The sequence below is a fragment of the Protopterus annectens genome, chromosome 10.part0 (genome assembly GCF_019279795.1).
Source record: "Protopterus annectens isolate FY-2018-M chromosome 10.part0, PAN1.0, whole genome shotgun sequence".
In the NCBI taxonomy this organism is placed as follows: Eukaryota; Metazoa; Chordata; order Ceratodontiformes; family Protopteridae; genus Protopterus; species Protopterus annectens.
The window spans coordinates 271,248,512-271,263,511 of record NC_056744.1 but is presented as its reverse complement, the minus strand read 5'-3'; positions in this window follow the sequence as shown (position 1 = coordinate 271,263,511).

Here is a 15,000-nt window from a genome sequence, read left to right as displayed (position 1 = left end):
GCAAATCTCTCACTGCAAAAAATCTCACTGAAGGCAGTGTAGTTGCCCAGGTTAGTTGCCCAACACAATAAGTCTGAAATTCTCCAGGTGCAACTAACACTAGGTAAGACTTCAATCCAAACTGTAGATTGCTACAGATCCCCACCATGCCCCAAGATTCTCACTACACCTTTTTAAACATACCGTAAAATATTAATATACAACCAAACACCTTAATACTGGGTTATTTCAACTACCCTGCCATTAACTGTGAAAACTACTTGTGTACCAACACCTTTGCCCAATGGTTCTTGGAATTCATAAATTCCAGTGCCCTGGATCAACTAATCCATGGTCCCACCAGGGGCTCCAATATCCTAGAACTGGTGATTACCTACATGGGAAATCGACGCTCCACACTTATGGTCACCCCCTCGTTGGTCAGATAAGACCATAAGCTAATGTCCATAACAAACTTCTCCAAAACCAACTTCATGCTACTCAAGTCAGAAGTTACAAACTTCATTACACCCATGCAGACGGGAACTGAAAGTTTGACTGCTGAGTCCTACACTAAGGCACTGTATGAGCACATCCACTCATGCATGAATCGCACCATCCCAAATAGAACCAAGATGCTCTCCTCCAAAAAAAGGAAGCCAATCTGGTGGTTCCCTGCCATAAACAAACTTTACAACAAAAGGAAGAAACTGTTGCAAAAAAGAGGAAAATCCCAGGATGCAAAAAAAAACTCCCTTACCAGCCTCAGTAAGAAGCTGAGATCCCTCATAAAATCCTCCAAAGCTAGTTACAAAAATAAAATTGCCAAAGATTCCAAAGACAACCACAAGGCATTCTATAGCTATGTCAACAATCTAAATGGCAATGCTCAGATCTACTCTGAGCTACAGCAGAATGGCATTAAATATACTGATCCCAAGGATATTGCCAATATCCTGGCAGATTGATTCAGTGCCAACTTTACCCCCTCTCACCCCCTAAATCACCCATCTCAATACCGGAAGATTGTCAAATTCCAGTAATAACAGTCACACAGGTAATAAACACACTCTCCAAAGGTAGGAATACAGCATCCATGGGACCAAATGACATCCCGGGCAGTGTACTACATAAACTATAAAATGAACTGGCACCTCACCTAAGTGTCATGTTTAATCATACCCTCACCTCAGGCTTCATGCCCAATGAGTGGCGCACAGCTGCAGTTATCCCACTCCACAAGGGGGGATCCACCTTGGATCTCAGGAACTACCGCCCCATCAGTCTGATGAGCCTGATCTGCAAGGCCATGGAACACATTATCATGGAACTTCTAAACAAAGAAATTAATGCAACTCTCAATGAAAACGTATGATACAGTAATCTGAAAAAATGAGATACTTTGCTGTCTAGGCTTAAGCCTTCAAGTAGTACAAAAGTTAAAACACTGGACCCCACCCAGTTTGGGTTCATGAAGGGCCGATCTTGTCTCCTGAACCTGATTGACTTTTTTGAATCATTCTCCAGAGCCGTGGATGAGGGTAAGGCAGTCCACACAGCCTATCTGGACCTCGCCAAGGTCTGTGACACCATCCCCCACTCTGGAATCATAGATAAACTTACTAAGCTGGGCATTAATCCCCACGTCACTCGATGTGTTGCCAACTGCTTTCTGACAGAACCCACACTGTAAAAGTAGCTGACTCCAAATCCAGCTCCAGACAAGTGACAAGTGGAGTACCTCAGAGTTCAGTCCTGTGAATTCTCTTGTTTGGCATCTACTTCTCTGAAGTACAGGCCAACACTAAGGGACTCTGGCTAACAAAGTTCGCAGATGACTGCAAACTGGGAGCCATTATTGAATACCCAAATTATGTCGATACTCTACAAAAGGGCCTTACAGAAACAGATGCTTGGTGCCAGAACCATGGGCTCAAGCTCAATGCCAAGAAATGTATAGTTATCCCCTTTGGGGAAAAAAATGTACCTGTGAATTACCACATAGGTGGCAGTACACTAAACACCGAAAGTGTGATAAGAGACTTAGGGACACAGGTGGACAGTGGTCTCACCTTCAATAACCACATTGCCACAACAGTCAGGAAATCCTTCTATGTGGCCACCTCATCACTAAGGGATTTTCACCCAGAAAAAAGGAGGTCATTGTCCCACTGTACACATCCCTCATTAGACCCATTATAGAATATAATGCCCCATTTGGTATGTACCTCTCAAGACATCTGCAAAAACTGGAAAAGCCACAGAAATACCTCAATAAAAGAATCACAGGCCTAAAGAAGATGCCCTATGCTGACCGCCTTAAAAAATTCCAGCTATACTCTGTTGCATATTGTCTACTCCATGGCGATCTCTGCTTAACATACAAGGCCATATCAAACCCAGAACTGTTGGGCATGCTACACTTAAAGAAATCCCAATCCCTCAGAGCCACACACTCCAGGGATCTAAACCTTGTCATCACAATAAACAAAACATGCTGGAGGGATAGGTTTCTGACCCAGAGACTCTCCAGACTCTGGAATAGACTGCCCATACATGTCAAGCAGAGCACCTCTTTGGCCCTCTTCAAAAGGAACCTTGATGATTGGATGGGAGAAAGGAAATTCACCCCAGGGATCACGTCAGTCGCCCTACTAGACAGGGGTCCAGGGAAGTAAATAGTGTGGGAAGAAATTGCCAGGGAATTGTGATGACAAGGATTCTATAGGCCCTAGGGCTGATAGCGTAGTACCAACCTATGAACCTGTGAACAGTAAGCTCTAGCTCACCACTGGTGGAATGTATGGAAATGTACAGCCATATACCTTTATGTTTCTTATTAGTAATATCCCTCACGTGTTCCAACAGCCCAGGTTAAAAACATTTAACAGCCCTCCCCATAAAATGTCTTACAAGGGCATATAACAGCATTTTCTATACACTGACCTCTTGACTCTACAGGATCACATGTTTTATACAGTTGTAGCCCTGATATATATGGCCCCTACCCCTCAACATGTGTAGGAGTCCACAACATCACTGGAAAGACAACAGGAATGTCAGCACTAAATGATAGACCATACCTATCAACCTGTTATTGCATGACATCTGGACAAAGCCTGGTTTGTAAGTGGAGGACAGAGGATGAAACACAGGGCCATATTTGAAATATTGCTGTTATACACTGTGAAAGTTGCTGGTGTTACAGGATCAGTTAAAACATACCTTTAGTGTGAAATATAAAGTCAGAAACACAGATGGATGTTGCCATGTACTGATAGAAATCTACAGACAGAATGCCGCTGATTTGTCAAGGACAAGACCTGTGTGTGGAACAGACAAAACATAACAGCCAAATCTCTGGTCATCATATGGATAGCCCCACAGTAGAGAGCTATGCAGACAGACTGCATTCCATACAAAACTAGCATGTACACACAAACCCTGTAAAACTAGCAGTATTCAATGCATATAATAGCAATACTCACACACTGTCCCTAGATCTGGAACCTTATACAAACATGTAGCTGGCCTGTGTCTACAAGTCTTGTAGTAAGAGGTATTCCTATCTGCTCTCTGCAACACTGCTGTCCCCAAACATGAAGGATATTTTCCATACAGGCAAGGTAAAGGGGCATCCATATGATGTAGATATTTATAGTAGTGGGTTGCTATGGCAGTGCCTATTGGAAGAACTGCACAGCTGCCTGCATGCAATTAGCAAGTGGGGAACAGCGATTTGTGTACAGGCCATCATCACCTGAACATGAGCATCACCTACAAAAGCCATGCTGCAACCTATTCAAACCAACTCAATCCCAGTAGTTGTAATAATGGTATAGATGATTATGAAAGATGCATATGTGCAATCAATAGTTGCTGTAATGATGTCCTGCTAAATAACTGCTATGGACATAGCAGCTGGCTCTGTCTGCAGTGGGCCATAACTGTCAACTGTGCAGAATGTCATGATGTAGCCATCATAGTGTTTGTTCAGTTCCTCCAAATATCTATATTAGTCTGGCAAATAGCTGGAGATGGAAGTAATGAAGTAATGACAGACACATGAGTTTCAGACCCCACCACCTTCAGAGCAGTCATGGTAATGCAAACTGTATCATAATACAAACGTCATAGGTTTGTAATAGGCATATCTATGATCTGTCCCTATATATATCTCCCCCTAATGTTAGGCTTTGTCCGCATGTGATGCTCTAAGAGGTGGATAGGTTGGGTCACAGCTGAGGAGCCTGACACATCCTGGGCAAGGACAGCTCAAATATGGCAAACACTAGAGTGTCTGTCAGACAGTTGTGTCTGTGCCACTACTAGGCCAGTTAATGGGATGTTGCTCATGTCCATATGTTACTTGTGAATAGGAATATTATACATGTTTGTATTGTAGATCTAGGATAACTATATAGAGCATGAGCATAGTAAAGCACTGTTGCAGATGTGAGTGCTAAACTGCATGTGATATATTGAATTAATAACATTCAACTGCACAGTGTTCTGCTGGACAATGTTCACAGTTGTGACAGATATCTGTAGTCACATACACGTATACTTGTGTTATGTCAGCTATATTAATACAGTATCAAAATTGATTTCCTTGTTGTCACCCAGTGATATGGACCAATGCCTAGAAGTCCTGGTATAACAGGTTGAGATGTATGATTGAGCTGCAATACTGTAAATACAGTGTGCAAAACCCACATCGAACACAAATGTATACCAGGTATCCCCTGAGCATGTGTATGATTGCATTTGTTCAGCTGAAAGGAACAGAAGTAATAACATGGGTCACAAGCAGTCCAGAAAATAGGATGTGCATGTTGCACATGTGTGTAATATCACTATCACTGCATGCAATAAAATAAAATGTGTACTGCTACTGATTGTTGCATTGCCATGCCACTGATATGGGTACTACAGTAGGCATGCTTATCAGTTAGTAATCAGAGAAGTGTACAACTGTATTATGACCCTCTGTCCATGCCTACCACTAACAGCTATATCAACACCCATATAAACAAGATATCAAAGTGTACACACCCCTGTTGGAATGCCAGGTCTCTGTGCTGTATGCCAATGAGACCACAGAAAGTCATGTCAAAATGTTTCTCACCTGAAATGTGACCCATAACCTGTACAATTCTTGTCATGGAGGCTGCACAGAAACATACAGCAACACTGAGGGACTTGCAGGAATGTCTAACAAGTACTGCCTGTGTAGTACCTGTGTCTACAATTGCCTGGATTCTGCATAAGTGTGGACAATGGGTTAGGGTAATCAGATCGAAGAGTTGTCCCACATGAAATGTCATCCAGGGCTCTCTACAGGTAGCTTAAGCATAACATCAGGTTGCCCAAAGGCATGTGTTGCAATATGTAATGGCATCATGAGACCAAGGCTCAAACCTACAAACAGTATTCATAAAGATACATGTGATGCAGAAGCAACAGCTCACTCCACCTCAGGGCCACCAACCCCAATTTTTAGCTTACTGTTGCCAGTGTACATCTTTAAGATTGCTGTTCATTAGCTGGGACTAGGCTGGCAGACATGGTGTTTGGAATTTGGAACACTTCAAAATAACACTCATATGTGGCCCATAGTTGTCAGGCATCTGCAATAAGGCTGAGGATGGGGAGGGGTGTCAGTCTGAAATACAACAGTGAACTGAAGCATACATCCAAAGCTCACTAAGAATGGCTGTATCTGAGCACTGCCAAGGTTATGAATTGTGCCTAACATAACCCAGACTCTACAGCAATGTTGAAGCCAATGTGTGACCTCCAAGGGCCGTGCACATGAGCTGATCTTGCAATCTGGCAGAGTTGGGGGACCTGTGTAGGGCAGCCTGACCAAATAATGGCAAGTGAAGATGGGCCATGCTAGTATACCCCTTCCAGGAAGTGACTGCTGTAGTTCACTGAACAGGTGCTTCAACAAACCATCATGTTAAGGGTGTGCACACTTATGCAACCCACATATTGTATGTATCTCATTCAGAATCTGCATGACTAACACATTTGTTTGATACTGCATTGGATTGCACAGGTCATACTTCACATATCGGGTGTGTGTAATGTTAACAAATGCAGTATTGTGGCCTCATTGCATATCATAAAATAGTCTGGCATGCCAACAAAGGTGTGTACTCCCCTCATATCCATGTTAATCTTTGAAGGTTGTCAGTGTAACTGGATTTTATTGCACACACATGCACTGCTGCTGATGATATCTGCAAATGAAAGTCAGGCATTAACAGACATCAGTCCTCATATCATCCCAGGTATGTGTCAAACACATAGGGGCTGTCAACAACAGAGAAAACATAACTACCACACATATACACATTCAGAAATGGTCTGTACACTTGTGAGGTATGGTGCAAAGTACATGCCAGTGTGCTGTACAGGTGCACAGCAATACTGTGTACATGGGTGCAGTGTGTCCAGGGAAAGTGGCATCACTTATTAACACAACTCATGCATCAAGAGATGTATAACATTGGTAATAAGGATTGAGTATGGCTGCAGTGCATGCTGTTGAGTGACAGATGTAATGCATGTTGACTGCTGGGTAATGAGAGGTCTGTGTAATATCTTTGTGCCACCTCACCTGTAAGTGTGTGTGTGTGTGTGTGTGTGTGTGTGTGTGTGTGTGTGTGTGTGTGTGTGTGTGTGTGTGAATAAACCATAATGTACATGTCTTAATTTACATTTCTTGTCTAGCCCTCACAGGTGGCGAGGTGGGTCATGGTCCTCCTGCAGACAAACTGATGTTAGTGTCCATGCTGACTCTGACAATGATGATAGTCATAGTGAGGCACAAGCAGGGTTGTCAGGGGCTGAATCAGTGCCATTGTTTGCTATCCCACTTTTATTCACCACATCCCCGCATAGAGTCATAGTGCCCATACACTACGATCTACGTGGATGTGTAACATCTCATGGCTGATCCCCTAGTGGCAGTACCAGCACCAGCACTGCAGGGGGGTGCTGCCCACACCACAATGCAGCAGGCCACATGCATGTGGTCTGACCAGGTCCAAACAGGGATGCAGATCCAGCAGACAACTGTCATCATTGGGGGAGAGTACCATATCCTGGCTTCTGCCTGGTAGTGCCCGCGCAACCCCTGGCAGGCGCAGTTCCCATGTCCGGTGAACTGTACACCATGCCATGTATGGTCCACAGCTGTCCAACATACACCTGTATAGGGCAGCCACATGGCAGAACTGTGCCTACACACACATACACACACACACACACACACACACACACACACACACACACACACACACACACACACACACACACACACACACACACACACACACACACACACATCACCAGCACAGCTAGGGCACCTCCATACCTGCACACACCACATCTGCACAGACCATTTAATAAAGAACCCCTTAACCCACACACATGTCAAATGGCTTAGCCTAGGCCTTTGGAAAACCCACACCCTGTGCATAAGATGATACCTGTGCCACATCCCTGTCACCCATACCATCAATGCAGGGGCATGATAATATGGTTCTGATGCACAGGATGAATGTACTAAAGTTTAGCAATGTAATGCTGTTTAACATGTTGTCAGCTGGAATGTTTGATGCTTACACATCAGGGTGTGTAGCTGTCTAGCCATGATGCATTATAGCTGTTATTAACACTGATTGATTGTGGTCTCCATAATGTATTCTGTTTGTGTTATAGGTGTCTGTGTGTCAGGAGGATGTTGGTCTGCTGTCATTTCCTACAAGTGGTGTAGCACTGGGGTGACACATTGACTGTGTCATATTCCAAGTACAGCTGAACACAAGTAACAGGTCTGTATAACAGTTACTGCATGTGCCACATGGCTGATAGGTCTGAGGGGTATATACAGGTGAGTCCATGGTGGCTGATGTAAGCAGATATTCTACAGTGGACAAAGGTAAGTGTATTGGGTGGCACACACCAAATGTTTGTGAATAACACACACACACAGAGGCTTTTCTGTTGATGCAATACACAAAATACTGCTCACATTTATGTAGTTCATTTTGCTGAGAACTCCTTTTGGCCTATGTAATTCCACCAAGACCAAATTGCCAAAACATCACATCAGTAAATAATAATTCCACCAGTTTAATGTAATTGAAAATGGTACTGGCAGGGTATATGTCCTCTTCCCCAATCCAGTGCAATCCTGGAGTTGGTTAACATAAGTGTGCTGGTGTGGGTGGCACAGCCCCCCACTTTGGAGGTTGTGGGGTGGCGTTGAACCACACATAGTGCGATTAACTACTACTTAACCGCTTAAACTGTACAGTATAACAGCACACTAAGCGGGGGGGATACGCACAACAATAACCCCAATGTGGGTGGCTGTGTCCACAACAACCACACCCAACTATATATATATATATATATACCAACTCCAATATCGCTGTACAGCTGTACAGTGGGGAAGAGGGCATTTACACATCCACTAGTTTTGATGGAATGAATCTCCACAAGATGATTGCTTTGAAATGTTACCTTTTTCCAGTTAGTTCTTGGACAAATGATCTCCTGGGAAATATATCTTTTGCAAACTGAAGTAGATCCCTTCACATACACACACACTTACTCGACATCACTGAGAGTAGATTCCCTACCTAGGTACTTATTGCTACTAATTTGTTTGGCCTTAATTGCACACACCACAGAGCTTGTAGGGTGAGGTATGTCCCGAGCTTCCTGTAAAGTGGACAACAGCACAAGACTTTGTAGTATGGTAATGGGGAATGTACTGGATATTAATGGACAATACATAGTAAGACGGAACCACTACTAAATCCCCAAAACCCAAACTACCGATGCCCAACATCCCGAGACCAAATACCCGAAACATTAAAATACTGAAACATCAAGACCACAAAATTCAAACTACCGAAAACTACACTCAACATACACCACACACATACACACACCTTCCCCAGAACACAAACACACAGGCCTAAACTACAGACAAGCAGGGGGGCAAGCCCCCCTGCACCCTGCACACCCCCCTACTTAAATATTCTAACTCCAAGGTCGCACTACATACACAAACACACGAAACACCACCACACACCTACATTCGCACACACACATCACTACACACTAAATCCCTAACTAACACATTTAAACATAGATACTTACCAGACCTTCCAGCATACGGCAACATCAGAAGCATGGATGTCAAACCCCTGATGATTAGGATTTTGAAATTCGCCCTTCTGGTCTTTCAGTAATTAGGGGTTTCAGCTATATAGTCTTAAAAGTTTGAAATTCGGTATTTCAAACTTTAGAGATTATGTAGTGATCCCAGTAAAACATACCGTCATATACACAATGACAAACATATACAGTCATAGACACATTTGACAGACCTGGGTTTAGTAGTGCTGACTACTTTGTCAGCGAGTCCATACTGTTAGAGGTTTTGCACACAGCACATGCATTATTGGGCTGGATAGTGTCATCAATTACCTGTATGACTGATGGTGACAACGGTCCTAATACAGTGGATGTTGAGACATGTACTGGGGGTATCATGGTGTAAAGACAGTATACCCAGCACCCCCACCCCACATTGGATATTGTACTCACTGAAACCAATGATAATGCTCTGACATACCCACAATCACACACTGACCAGGACTGCAATACAAACCCTTGTCTATCTAATTGCTACTCCAGGGATAAATATGTATTGCATATGCCACATGGATAGTAGGGTGAGGGTTTTGCCATAGCTCTCCTAATGTCAGCAACATCACCATACCTTATAATGTATGGTATCATGCAACCTGACATTTGTCAACAGGCCATCTATCAACTGATGCCACTTGAGTGATCCCCAGGGTAACAATTAAATTCAACATCCACTCATTTGTTTTTCTCTTGAAGAGGGCCAGTGAGGTGCTCCACTTGACATGTATGCAACATATATTACATAGCATGGCCAGTGTCTGGGTTAGGGACCTGTACCCAAACATGTTCTGTTGACTGTGGAAGTCTGGTTGAGTTATCCATGGCATGTGCTGCATAATGAGTGGGGTTTCCTAGCTGTGGCATTCATAGCTGGACAGACATGTCAGTGTCAGAGATATCATGTAAGCAGCCAGGATTAATACCTGACATCTGCATATCTGTACAGAGGACAGACAGAAAGTAGCTAGCCAACAGGTTATGCATTAGAATGAATGTTTTGACAGATAGATGTCATAAACTGCTAGGTGTGACATTACTACATGACAGCAGTCTTCAATGACATGTCCTAAAAACATGGTAGTCTACAGTTAATACCAACATATCAGATCGATATCCAATAGGAGATACATAAAAACATAAAGCTCAAACACCAAGGACACGATAGTCAGTACTCAGAGTCCAGCTTTGCATGCAGGGGTGTATGGTTCTAGTATTACAATCTATAATCTACTCTTAGGTTCATAGGTTCATAGGTAGGTACTCGGCTATTGGCCCAAGGGCTTACGTAAGCCAAGCCAGCAAGGTTCCATAGCTTACGCCACCCAAGAAAGTTATTTTCCTGTGCAACTGTCAAGCAGAGACACAGAAGTGATCCCCGGGGTGTATTTCCTATTTCCCATCCACTCATCAAGATTTTTTCTTGAAGAGTGCTAATGAAGAACTTTGCTTGACATAGATGGGTAGCTTGTTCCAGAGTATAGGAAGTCTCTGGGACAGGAATCTATCCCTCCAGTATGTCCTGTTTATTGTGGTGACAAGGTTTAGGTCCCTAGAGCGTGTAGCTCACAGGGATTGGGATTTCTTTAGGTGTAGCATGTCCAACAGCTCTGGGTTTGACATAGCTTTATATGTTAGGCAGATATCACCTCAGAGTAGGCAATATGCTACGGAGTAAAGCTGGAGTTTTTTAAGGTGGTCAGTGTAAGGCATTTGTTTGAGGCCAGTAATCCTCTTTGTGAGGTAATTCTGTGGCCTTTCCAGCTGCTGCAGATGTCTTGTGAGGTACATTCCAAAAGGGGCGTTGTACTCTATAATGAGTCTAATGAGTGATGAGTAGAGGGGAACAATGACCTTTTTTCCTGGATGAGAACCCTTTTATGATGAGGTGTGCCATGTAGAAGGACTTCCTGACTACTGTGGTGATGTGACTATCAAAGGAGAGACTACTGTCCACCTGGGCCCCAAGGTCTCTTATGCATTCGGTGTTAAGTAGATTGCTGCCTATGTGGTAGTTCATGGGTACAGAGTTTTTACCAAAGGGGATGACACTGCACTTTTTGGCATTGAGATTGAGGCCATGGCTCTGACACCAGGCATCTGTCTCAGTGAGGCCCTTCTGTAGGATGTCCACATCATTTGGAAAAACACTGTTAAAAGTAGTGACATAATGATACAATACATGCAAGTGTGACTGCTTATAACCTGGGATACTACCAAAGTATGAAACACATACAAAGAGAAAAGATTGTGGTATTACCCATGGATACTCAGATGTCCCATGCAGTATACCACACCCCTTGCTATTGTAAGGGCAGCACATAGAAGCATGTTATGTACATGGAATTAAATACACTTATTAAAAATGTCATTACCCTATTTTATCAGACTGGAATGTGATCACTGGTGAGCAGGACTGAGTTATGCTTAGAAGGTGTAAGCATTGCTTAAATGTAAATGCTAAGCAGATTTGCGCACTGGTAAGCAAAACCTACAAAGTGGAAGAGCGTGTTTGTTTAACCGTAGGTCAGCAGTGCTTACCATCGTGCAAACCTGTGAAAACCCACCTAAGTAACTTTAAAGCACCTTAATCACCCAGTCTCCATCAGCCCTTGTTCTGCCCAGCAACAAACTAAACAGCCCATGCAGGTCTTGAATTCCTGACCTGGTACACTGTAGTCACAGCACTTAACCACTAAGCTATGATGATGTCTGCTGCTTTTTCAAATATATCATTCAGTACACATAATGAATAGCAGTGAACAACTGCTTTGACTACTACAATGTAGTACTTGTAAGTGAAAATAGTGTTGAAACAGTCATGTTCTTATATGTAAATATACACATATCAGATTAATATGGTGGGATACATCTGAAAAGGTATATACAACACTCATGTTTACACATAAAAGGATATAGATATATATACATATGTAGATATATATACATATACATACACACACACACACACACACACACATATATATATATATATATATATATATATATATATATATATATATACACATACATACACACATATGCCCATGACATGTAGTGGAGTCATACCTAAGCACAATAACTGTCAACCTCTTAGTGCAAGGGAAAGTAATATATGTATTGCAGTTATAAATGTAGAATGTTGCTAGAGTGACAGGGGTTGTGTCAACATACACATTGTGAAGGAAGGTTCTTCTGAAACTGACATGTACGCCATCAGTTACTGACACACATCATAAAATCATCATAGTAAAGTACCACACAAATCACAGTAATGATCCTGTGGAATACCGAAGAAATATGAGCAATAAACATGGACAGTCTGAAACAATCTGGTCAGTCAGGAGGTATACCAGTTACCTCACAAACAGACAACAATCCACCAAATGGTTGCACTCTTTCTCTCCTTTTCTCATTACTTCTACCAGAGTTCCCCAAGGATCCATCTTAGGCCCCCTCCTGTTCAGTATTTTTATGACTTTCACTCCACTCCACTCTCACTCATGCATCTGTAGTTCAATATGTGGATGATTCTACTATTATCTGGTCTGGTAACTCTGAAACTGAACTTCTGACCATCACCCAGAATGCCTTCTCTACTATCGAAACCTGGATGACAAATAACCACCTTGCCCTCAACCCAAATAAAACAAAACCTCTTGCTCTTTACGCCCCAAAAAAGTACCACCATTAATAAATCTTTCATCATTTTCTCCTCCAAGAAGGCTGCCTTAGAGGTAGTTTCCCAAACTAAGTTAATTGGCATAACCTTAGATGACAACTTAACCTTTGACCAATACATCCACAATACCACCAAAAACTTGGTACCCTCTACCGACATAAACACTTTTTAAACTACTCTACTAAGAAAAATAGTTGCTCCAACTTTTCTCCTACCTTCTCTCCTCTATGGTTCCCCCATTCTGACAAACATCCAATCATCATTAAAAAATAAAATGGAGAGCTGCTATAACAAAATTGCTAAATTCGTTACTAGAGCAAAATATTCCTCCCACCACTGTCACTCATTACAATCCCTGAATTGGCTAGAACTCCCACAACACCTAACTTACATACAACTAGCCACAGCACACAAATTCATCTATAATTCCTCCAAATGCCCAGCCCTGGCTTCACTTCTGACTCTTTATCAACCAAACCATTTGCTAAGATATGAAAATCAATCACTTATCCAAGTTAAGAGACCTAAACTCCCTGTAGGCCAATATCTTTACTCTTTCACTGTAGGTAAATTCTGGAATGCCCTTCCACCTTCTCTATGGACTATAAATAATGCCCAGTCATTCAAAAAATCACTCTACCAACATCTCTCCTCTCATTGGCTATGCCCTTGCAGGATCCTCAATTCCTCAGTCACCCGATTACTAACCTGACTCATTTCTCAGATACCCACACTCTTCATCACTCTCCTTATTGTGCACTCACCCTTAATCACAGCACAGTGTGCCAAACCCTGCCTCACATGGTGTGTAAAAATTGTGTAAGTGCAGATTATCTGTCTGATCTATTGAATACCTGCCAAGCACCCGAGTCTTCCACAAAATGTTGCTATACATTGCCTATGTTACTGTGTCACTTCTGACTCCTATATTATTCTATTGTATATTGTTAAATGCTGTTATTACTCTTGTATATTGTTAAATGTGGTTATTAACTCTAAATAATCTTTAATTATGCACATTTTTGGAGCTTTTCTCCCCGCGCCTCCACTGAAAATGGGCTCATTTCAGCCCAGTGGACTTTCCTGGTTAACAAAAGCAAATAAATAAATAACTCCTTAGTGCAAAAATGTGGAACAAGCCTAACAAATGGGATGTTTAAAGCCATAAAAATGGGGATTTTTCACAAATACTGGACTAGATAAGCTCACACAGTTGATGCATTCACACCCTCCTGTCTGTACTAACACATTAACTGGAGGAGAGGAGCAGAGATCCCAAGCCCACATACTTCCCACTAGTTAGTGACGTATCTTCATAGCAGCCCACAGCTTTGTCAGAAATACACAACACATATGGTGGCCCGGCAACAGTACATATGGCAAATATCTGGATATAACATCACACTAGAATAAATACACCAAGCTGCTAGGCATGTCGCCAAGCACTGTCTACACTACAGGCAGATTGCCAGAACACTAACCCAATTTACCTATGGGAGAATGCACATGTAATTGCAAATATAGCAGGCACTACAGGTGTGTAACAGCATGGAGTAACAGACACCAATGTGAAAGTTCATACCCACAACCAATCTCAACACAGTCACATAATGGTAAGCCTAAGTAATAGCACAGTATATGGACTGTGTGAACAAAAGTCATCATATTTGCCACTTTCACACTAACCCTACATATACTGACCAAATTCACAGTTTGTCTGATGTATGGGGCATGTCTAAGTCTGGCCCTGCAAACATATAGGCTGATAGGGTATCAGAAACTGGAGCAGCATGCAATACCAGAACAGGACCAAGAACACTGACATTGACCCCAGTCTGTACAGAGGCCAATTAACATTCACAATACACTGCTACATAATACAGACACTCTGCCAATACTCACCATAAGTACATAGACCTCATTACTGTACAGACTACAACAGAATGTCCAGGTTTTGTCCTCAAATATTAGGCCTCCTATACATTACATATCTGGCAGTCTGATATCACAGGAATTATGTCAGTAAATGATGGTATACTGTACATATCCACCTCTTACTGCATGACATATGAGCAAAGGGTGACAGACATGGGGGACAGAGG